Below are 9,567 nucleotides of genomic sequence, written 5' to 3' on the forward strand. Positions count from 1 at the left end.
AGTGTCTTCATTTTCCTCTAAGGGGAACATTATAGCATACATTTTATAGCAAATAGCTTTGAAAATAAATGCAGTATGCCTATGTATTAAGAAAGTATTGGAAAATGTGGTGCTCACGGACAGTGACATTTTGAAAAGTAACTTTAATTCTATGGCTTTAGATTTAAAGAGCAATAGTTATTTTTAAGAACTACAGGAGGATTCACAATGGCTATTAAAAATAAAGGTGAGTCATTATTGCAGTTATCTATCCAAAAGACAAATAATCAATTGGTAAGTTATAATCTATAAATTATGCTATGAAAATTTATTAAAAAGTTACTAGCTGATGCTATTATTAATCACATTCAACAAAGAATTGGTTCTTTCATCCCCAAATGGTCAAATCCTTTTAGGAACAACTATAAGCATATGGAGATTCCTTTGCAAATCTAATTCTACTTAAAGAGAATTTATCCAAGCCATAAATGCATTCATGCTGCAGGATTTTTCAATCTAATCCTTTCCGTCTTCTAATCCATGCCCTAAGAATTAAAATGAGAAGCTTTTGCACTCTAATGAATGCACAAATACAGTATCAATATTTACTCAACAATACTGTGTAAACTTCCCAGTGCAAAAGAGAATCACCAAACTCATTTCCATTGATAATTACTCAGCATGGACTCAATTGGTTCCCACCAGTGCTTTTCCACTCAAAGTACACACATTAGGTGGGATGATTCCATGACTCTGCATATACATATTGTGTTTCTAATGCTCAGAAAAGGAAAAATGTGTTAAACTTGCTATTAAAAAAAAAAATCAGCCAGCCAAAAACCAAAAAATGCTTAGCACAAGAAAAAAACACAATTTTTAAAACAAAGACATCCCCTTGTTAGAAGTGGAAAAACAGTGTTCTGAATATTATTAAGAAGTCATAAAAGGAAAATACACTTAAAATAGTTGGCTATTCACATACACTTTGTGAATGGAATTAAGTAGGATTTTATTAAATAAAATAGTAATATAATTTTCTTTTTTTCTTTACTATATGCAGCTGAAAAGTATGCAAAATTTAGCAGGTTTTGGTTCCTATATATTTTCTGTTTGCTAGCTTCTTTTAAAATATAGAGCAAGCTCTTCTGTACATCAGAAATTATGTTACATTTGTAAAGAAAATAATATTAAGTATTGTAGCCTATAGAACCATTACCCCTAATTTCTTTCAACTTAAAAAAGAGAAAACAAAACAAAGAAGATAAAGGAATTTGGGGTTTTATTTTTCTATAGTGCAAAACACAGAAAAACAGAAAAGATCCTAAAATGAGCTAATCTCCGATCTTCCTATTGTTCTCCTGGGTAAGGGAGATTTTTAATTTTTTTAATAAGGTAAATATCTCAAAGACAAAAGCCAAACAAGGTATATTCAGGCGCTGTGGAGGCTAATACTTGCTTGATTTAATAGGGGGGAGGGAGGGGAGGGAGAGGGAAGAATTTTATATCTAAGAATTCTGAAAAAAAATCAGAATTATGCACTGAAGTAACAATCAAGTAGCATTTGGGCATTTTGGAGATAACTAGCATTGGAAGGTAAATCTACTTTGTCCTGGGTTTTAATCTAAGAAGTTTGTACACTTCGATTTCTTATAACAGGAACATAATAGAAATAGAGAAACTATGCTGAGCCAGTGTTCAGAGGCATTTGATACATTTCTATTAATGACTAGAGAACAAGTTAGTGATTGAGTCATCTGATCAAGTGTTACTGCTTCTAGTGTTTTCCATGGTCCTTCCTAGCCTACTGCTCTCCTATAATGTTTTCATCAGAATCACGCTGGGGAAGAAAAGTTCAGCTTCTTGGGCTGCACTTCAGCGGACTCATTGAAATACATAATATCTGCAGACAAGATTTCCAAATCTATTTTTTATAAGATGATTCTCATGCAGAACATAGAGATTTTGCCCTTTACTTATAAACACCTACCCGAGAAAATATCCCTCCCCACCATCCTTTGTCTGAGTTCTAGAAACAAATTATTAAAGTAAGATGAGCATTTGGCAATAGCATATAAAGTAAAAAGCAGTGTAATTAATTACCTTTTATGGAATTTTATATTGACTTTATTATCTCTATATTTAAAAGAGAAACTAGGTGACATCAACTATTCAGTAACAAATGAAAGAAAATATATTTACAAATATTAATATGTTAAAATTAGTTTGATTGTGAACATAAGACTACATTACAATAAAACTCACTCATCACTTAACTGTCATGTGGAAAGTGTTAAGCTGTCAACCTTACACTTTGAAAAATTAGTTCTCATGGTTAGCACTCAATACCCTTGATGGTCACAACTATTGGATGTTATTGTGTTTCCCACAGCTTTAATCTGCCCGTTGTGTGAATAGCTTGGATTTTATAAAATCTAGTTGTTAAGGAAAATTTAGTAAAGGAAATAATGACACAACAAAAGTCATTTGTATCTTGAATTATTTTATCATTTGAAGAAAAACAGCACAATGGCAGTGTGCATTACGGCAGATTTTAAAAATTAGGCGAAAACCTCAATTATTATACATTGTTCAGATGTGTACATCATATCTGTCATTAGTGCTTTATCCTATAAATATGACTTTACTTTCTTGAATGTCATGACTATATTTAATGCAAACTGTGGGGTTTTTGGTTAATAGATCTCTAAGGTCTAAATTATATTTTGTATTGAAAGTCAACCGCTGTACATCAATAACAACAGTCATGTAACTCAAATGAATTGTGCTGTCTAAACTCTGCTTTTTCTTCTTGCTCTATGTTTGTCCTGTAAACTTACTGGCAAATAATAGAGCTTGGAATTTAGGGTTCTATATTATTTAAAGTGATTGGCAGGTGCCATTAAGAAAAGCCATGAATCTTTCACCAGGGATTTTTACTCAGAAAAGCATAAACTGTCTCTGGGATGCCATGGATGTGGAAACCTTTTCCAGAGACTCTCTAGAGAAACTGAGGGGCATCATCCATTAAAAATCAGTTTTTCCTGTCTAGATAATTAGAATTACAGTGTATATGTTTTTGTCCCCAGAGTTACATTTTCTTCTTGGGTTTCCTGAGTTACAAAGCATCTTCAAAGCAGAGTAAATTCTACATCATTCCTTCACATTCTCATAGCACTTCCCAACGCCTGAGCCATGAGTTTGGTTAAATGTATTTCATGATGTCCCCTGTTGTTAACAGAAATAGTGGTTATAGTTAGTTTTGTTTGTAAGCAGACAGGGCTTTTTCCTGATGCCAGGGTTGACTGAGATGTATGATGAAATCTGTGGGCAGTTTCTCTATAAAACCCAAACCAAAATCTTTTATTAATGTTAATTTAAAATAGGGGAATGAAGCAGGTTGTATCTTATTTGTATGTGTACCCCATGCAATTTTTCCATTAGCAAAATGACCATAAGAAACAGAAACCACTGGTATTCACATGAATGTCATTTTATTGTTTTACATAATAAGCTCTAACATCAAATAAAACCTAGTTTAGACAATGAGGGAGAGAAATGTTATCTCCTTCTGCTTTATTTTTTCTTTTCTGTTTTTTCTTCCTTTACCTCTTCCCTTCCTTTCTAATCCTCAGAGATAGAATTATCCTTACAATTCATATAACCAAATTTATTAATTTTACAGATTGGGAAAAGGAGGCATACAGTTGAAGTAATGTTTATCAAATTTATTTGGTCATTATTATGGTTTGGACGTGGTTTGTCTACCAAAAGTTCATATGTTTAGGCTTGGTCCTCAATATGGCAGTGTTGAGGTGGCAGGATACAGTGAGAGGTCTCAACAGTGTTCATTCCCCATGTGCTAGCTCCCTGCCTTCTTCATATTGTCCTCTGCCACATTCTCTCACAAGTGTAATGCCATACACTTGAAGTGATATAGCACTGGGGCCCCTCAACTAACTAATACATGCTATTTTTCTAGTCTCCAAAACAATGAGTTAAATAAACATCTTCATGAGTTATTAACCTCAGGTAGTTTATTATAGTAACAGGAAATAGACTAAGACAGTCATATGTCATCAAAATAGTTTTGGCAGTGAGAAAATTACTTAGCATACAAAATGCATACACATTTTGTTTCCTAAGTTTTAATGTTATAGCATACTTTGATTTAAGATCCATTTTAGAGTCTGAAATATTAAGAAAGAACAGTAGTTTTAACCAAAAGACTCATTTGTGAATAGGAATTATTTAAAAGTGCTAGCAGAATGGATCAGTTAGTTTCAATTTGTATTTAACTAACAGAATCAAGACTTTGTTGTTAAACAATTTGGAACTTAAATAGAACATAGAATGATAACTATAAATGATATATCACATTTTAAAAGTATATTGTTATGTCTATAACCATCCTGATTATTTCTTCATTCAAGATCAAATTTTTGATGTTGAATAAAGTTCTCAGAAGACTTGAATAATAAAAAATTTTTGAGTTTCATTTATCTCTTTAATAACTCAATTATAAAGATTATGAATTTTCGGTAAAGCCTCATTTGGCCAAATCTTAGCTATCTTTATAGTGAATTGAATTCTACTGAGAAGTGGTCTATGAAAGTCTGATTACCTGCTATATTCATAATCAGTGGTAAGTAATTACACAGAGTGATTGGTCATGATATCCTCTTCTGACCAAATACTCAATGAATGAGACTGGCATCAGGAAATTTAGATGGTTTGGTAAAGAATAATAGGTATTAAATTTTAACAAGTACAAATTTCCTCTACTCTGCTGATTTTTTCAACCACTTACTTGTCCTTTTGGATAAATTGAATTTGAGACATGCAGGAAAGGTTGGTCACCACTAGTAAGGTTTATAATTAAGCAAAGGTGGTTGAAAAAAAAATCCTAAACAACACTGATATCCCCAAAGTTCAGTTATAATTTTGAATGCCTAGAGTGAGAACTGAACCTGGCCCTTTGTATTTGACACTAAACTTGCTTCAAAAGAAATAGATTGCGATTCTGATTCCAAAGGGGGAAGCATAGAGATATATTATAGTTTCAACTTTTAAAACAATTTAGTAGATGCCAATAATTGTAAAATCAGGGATATTTTGTGTATTGGTTTGCTAGGGCTGCTGTAACAAGTACCACAAACTGGGTTGCCTAAATGAAAGAAATGTATTATATCACAGTGCTGAAGCTAGGACGCCAAAATGAAAGTGTTCACAGGGTTGGTTCCTTCTTAGGACAGTGTGGGATGAGGAGCTCCAGGCCTCCCTACCTGGGTCTTTTCTCCATGACTCTTCACAGAGTTTTCCCTTTATGCATGTCTCTGTGTTCAAATTTCTTCTTTTTATGTAAGGACACCAGTCATATTGGATTAGAACCTATCCTAAAGGACTTATTTTAACTTTATTTCATCTATAAAGTTCCTATCTTCAAATAAGGTCACACATTCTGAGGTATTAGGGATGAGGACAGCAGTATGGAGAGTCAGGGTAGAATATAACTGATAACTCTAAATTGTAATTTTTTGCCGTGAATTTAAAAATTAACTTAATCTTAAATTGACTTAACCTTATAATTCCTTTTTTCTGCTTGTCACCTATAAATTTATGAATATGCAACAATTGAGGTTCTTCAGCTATTTAAATAATGTAAGAGAATTCAATTTCCTGTTCCAACAGGGATCAACAGTGTTATAGTAAGGGCAGGTCAGTCTGATCTGTCACTGTTGCTTGAGTCCAGTCATTTTCCTCTTATCTACAAATGATTATTGGACTAGCTCTGCAAGATAATTGGGTTGACCTACAAAGTGGCCAAAAGTCATTCTGAGTGGCCATCCAAAATAGTGAAATGGATCTAAATAAACTTGTTGAATTCATAGAGTCAGGAATCATGGACCTAGCCTCTGTTTCCTTTCTGAATAAATGCCAGTCATGAAACAACCCAATAGTTAAAAAAAAAAAAAAAACATGAAATTAAAACAGAAGAAATTTAGAGGAATCTATAATTGTGATTCAGACCTAATTCTCCATTGGTGGGAACAATATTCAAATCATAACATGTCCTTTCAGTTTAACGACTATCCTTTGGTATAAATAAGCATTTTAACTTATAAAATGGATGTTTCACTGTCTTTAAAAGACAAAAGTTGATCCTTTTGTGATTCCTAAGTGTGGTACTTGGGTTTGCATGATAATGTGTAAAATGTGCCTCCCTTAAAACTTTTTACAAAATTGACACATTATCCCTGTGATATGAACTTGAGGCAGGGGGCAGAGGAGTCAATCCAACACAAATGGTCTGCAGAAGAGAACAGGTCAAATACTCAAACCAGATCACAATTCCTTACCAGCTAGGAAGGAGGGCTACCTTCTTGATTAGTATACTCTATATGAGCTACCAAGATTAGCAATTAAAACAATCCACCACCAAGCACACATCCTGTAAGAATACAGTAAGTAAATCTGAGGAATGAAAGTCCCAACATGGATCAGAGAATAGAGACAGGGAGCAAATTGGGAAGAAAGCAGTTAGGACAAGTGGGAAGGAGGGCAGGGAGGAGCTGAATCAGGGCAGAGCCAACAGGGCAGAAATTTTTTGGTTTATTTGGTGGGGTACCAGGGATTGAACTGAAGGGCATTCAACCACTGAGCTATATCCCCAGCCCTTTTCTGAATTTTATTTAGAGACAGTGTCTCACTGAGTTGCTTAGCACCTCCCTTTTGCTGAAGCTGGCTTTGAATTTGTGAATCTCCTGTCTCAGTCTCCTGAGCCACTGGGATTATAGGTGTGTGCCACCACACCCAGTTCCAACAGAGCTTTTGATAGACAATATGAATTACTGATTCAACAAGCATGAACAAAGTTCCAGGTCTTCCTAAATCTTGATTGCACTACTGCTGAGAATATTTCTCCTGCACTGCTAAGGTATCCTTATTATGGAGCTTCATTAACTCAAGAAAATGAAGTCTATTTGTCTTACAACTGGGGAGATAGTAACAGAGAATTTTTAAGTACCTCTCCTTGTTACCAGAGTCCTTGGGAGAGGTCCCCAGCTGTGTGGGATTCCAAAAGACCAGGTACAGTCAGTCACTCATCCCAATATGCCAATCATAGAGATGAGCAGTGATGAAGGGCAGGAAAAGAACTTTAATCATCATAGCATGCTGGGAAGAACAGATATAAGGGTACAGTGAGCAAAGATCTGTTCTTAAGGGTCTAAACTTTGAGATTTTATAGAAAAGGCTAATGAAGGCAAGATTTGGGGACTTTCATGGTTTTCCACAGCTAGCCATGCAAGTAGGCCATCTTGGTCAGACTATGGTCCTATTGCTCATATCTCATCTGGTTCTGAGAGGTGGCTCCAGAGAAGTCCTTATTGTTTATGAGGGCAATCTGGATCCCATGAGATGATTGCTCCTGCTTTCAGTTCTAATCATGGGGGAACTGATCCCATGTAAGAGGGTGATCTCATTATGGGGTGATTTGTCTGCCAGGCTTTGCTGTTCCTACAATTCAAGATTACTATAGGTTTAGGGAAATGCTCAGAAACATACAGGCACCTCTCCAGGAGTCTGGAACATTCATTTTAAAAAGCTGGTAGTTTAATGTCCCTACAAATCTTGAAAATACCTGAGTTACTCTCAAATTGTTGTCCTCAATCCTGAAGGGGGACAAAGCAGATTAGGTTAATTTAGAGCTAATAAGCTTTGTTTCACATTCTTTAAATAATTAACATTCCTATGTGCAGATCTGAGAAATGACCCAGCATAAACTATAAGGTAATAAAGGAGACATACAAAATGAAGGCAGAGATGCCAGGTTTTATCCTGCTCTTAGTTACACAGTGAGAATCTGCAGGCCCAAGTACAGAGTCAGTGCTTTTAGTACTGACTAAAGTTGCTTTAATTCCCTTTTATCTCCTGAAAGACTTTTATGTCATAAATAAGGTGATTAAGTGGTAAGTTCAAATATGGCCATTTTTTGGAGCATCCACCAATTAACACAACGTTCTCTCTTCATGACAAGAAATAAATATAATTCATCTCATTTCCATCTGATGATCAGTTGCTCACATGCAACATAGTAAAAATGCAATTACATAATTACATAATCCTTTAGCAACTTCATCTACCAAGAAATTATAACACTAAGAATAAAAATTAAAATCTAGAAATTAAAATAACTGTGTCCAAAGAAAAAAATCCAAACACAGAAAGCACACATGTATATACACTATGATTGGCATTACGTGACATATGAGTTGAGAATTATTAAAAAAAATTTAGTCTCATTACACTATGAATTTAATGCTCTGATTTGTAATATGGGTTTGCAAACTATATCTTGCAAACCAAATGTGGCTCCTGCCTCTTTTTATATAACGGTGGAGATTAATTTTTTTTTTTTTACTTTTTAAGTGATCACACTTTAAATGATTATATAATATCCTATCTTGCATTTTGGTCCATAAAACATAAAAAATATCTAACTCTTCCTCCAAAAATTGGCCCTGCTATAGAGCATATACCCATTAATAAACTGATGTTGTTATAGACTAATCATCATATTTTGAGATTGCCTTTTAATAAATTAAAAACCAACTAATCAATACGAAGTCATTGGGCAGGGGATGTAGCCCAGTGGTAGAGCACTTGCTTAGCATACGCAAGGCCCTGAGTTCCATCCACAGCAGTGCAAAGAACAATAACAATAACCAGAATAAAACCAGAAAAACCAAGTTGTAACAGAGCAACTCTCTGGAAAGACATCTTTAACAGAATTGTTTTCACCTCCCCTCCCTAATCTTTTAAGAACACATGATTTTCTAAAGAGGCCTCTTTAATGCTGCCTCCTTTTCTCAAGTCAGCTGAACAGACTTGCAGAAAAGAAATAGTGTCTCTCTGAAAGGAAAATGCAGATGTTGGTTCAAGAAGATAGTCTGCCCAGCTTCTCTGTGTGAGGAAGGAGAGAAGAACAGAAGCTTTGGAGAGGAAGACCCCTACTTGACTAGAACCCCTGCCCATTGTATCACCATAACCCCTTTTCAATCATATATTTGTACACACACACTATATATTCTTTGTACCCTGACCCCATCCTAAAATAGAGATTTGAGGTGGAAAGGCTCCTCTATCTTCTTCAGGGCCTGATTTGAATAAGCCTGTTTCCTTCTACCATATTCTTATTTCTGAGTGCTTGGTTGAGTAGCAAGTGGTAGGAACCTTAAATTCCAGTATGAAAGTGATTATCTTCACCCTCTGTGGGCTAGGTTTTTCAAGCGGTACTCACTGACTCCATCTCACTCCCTGACCAACATTAGAAAGAAGATATAAGGTCTGTTAAAACCCTATGTTATGTAAATACTATTCACATTATTTGACATGATAAAACTTACTAGGGACCTTTGTACTTAATAAGCAAATGAATGATGTGAATTGATACCCAGGTTATTAACTTGGTCATCTCTGTGAAAAGTTGTACACTTGTCCTGTAAAGGAATATCTAAAGAGTTACAATTACAAGGTGCTGTTCAAGATAATTTAAGATTCCAAGATGTCCTAGAGGCATCAAGTTGCCGA

General features: G+C 34.8%; 1 non-coding gene across 1 annotated transcript; it reads left to right on the plus strand.

Moving 5' to 3' along the window:
• The first annotated feature begins 6,137 nt into the window (after positions 1-6,137).
• Positions 6,138-6,241, plus strand: LOC113188786 (small nucleolar RNA U13). Its single transcript, XR_003301584.1, has one exon. It is a non-coding gene; the product is annotated as a small nucleolar RNA U13 (small nucleolar RNA).
• Positions 6,242-9,567: the final 3,326 nt, after the last annotated feature.

The sequence above is a fragment of the Urocitellus parryii genome, chromosome 3 (assembly GCF_045843805.1).
Source record: "Urocitellus parryii isolate mUroPar1 chromosome 3, mUroPar1.hap1, whole genome shotgun sequence".
Lineage (NCBI taxonomy): Eukaryota > Metazoa > Chordata > Mammalia > Rodentia > Sciuridae > Urocitellus > Urocitellus parryii.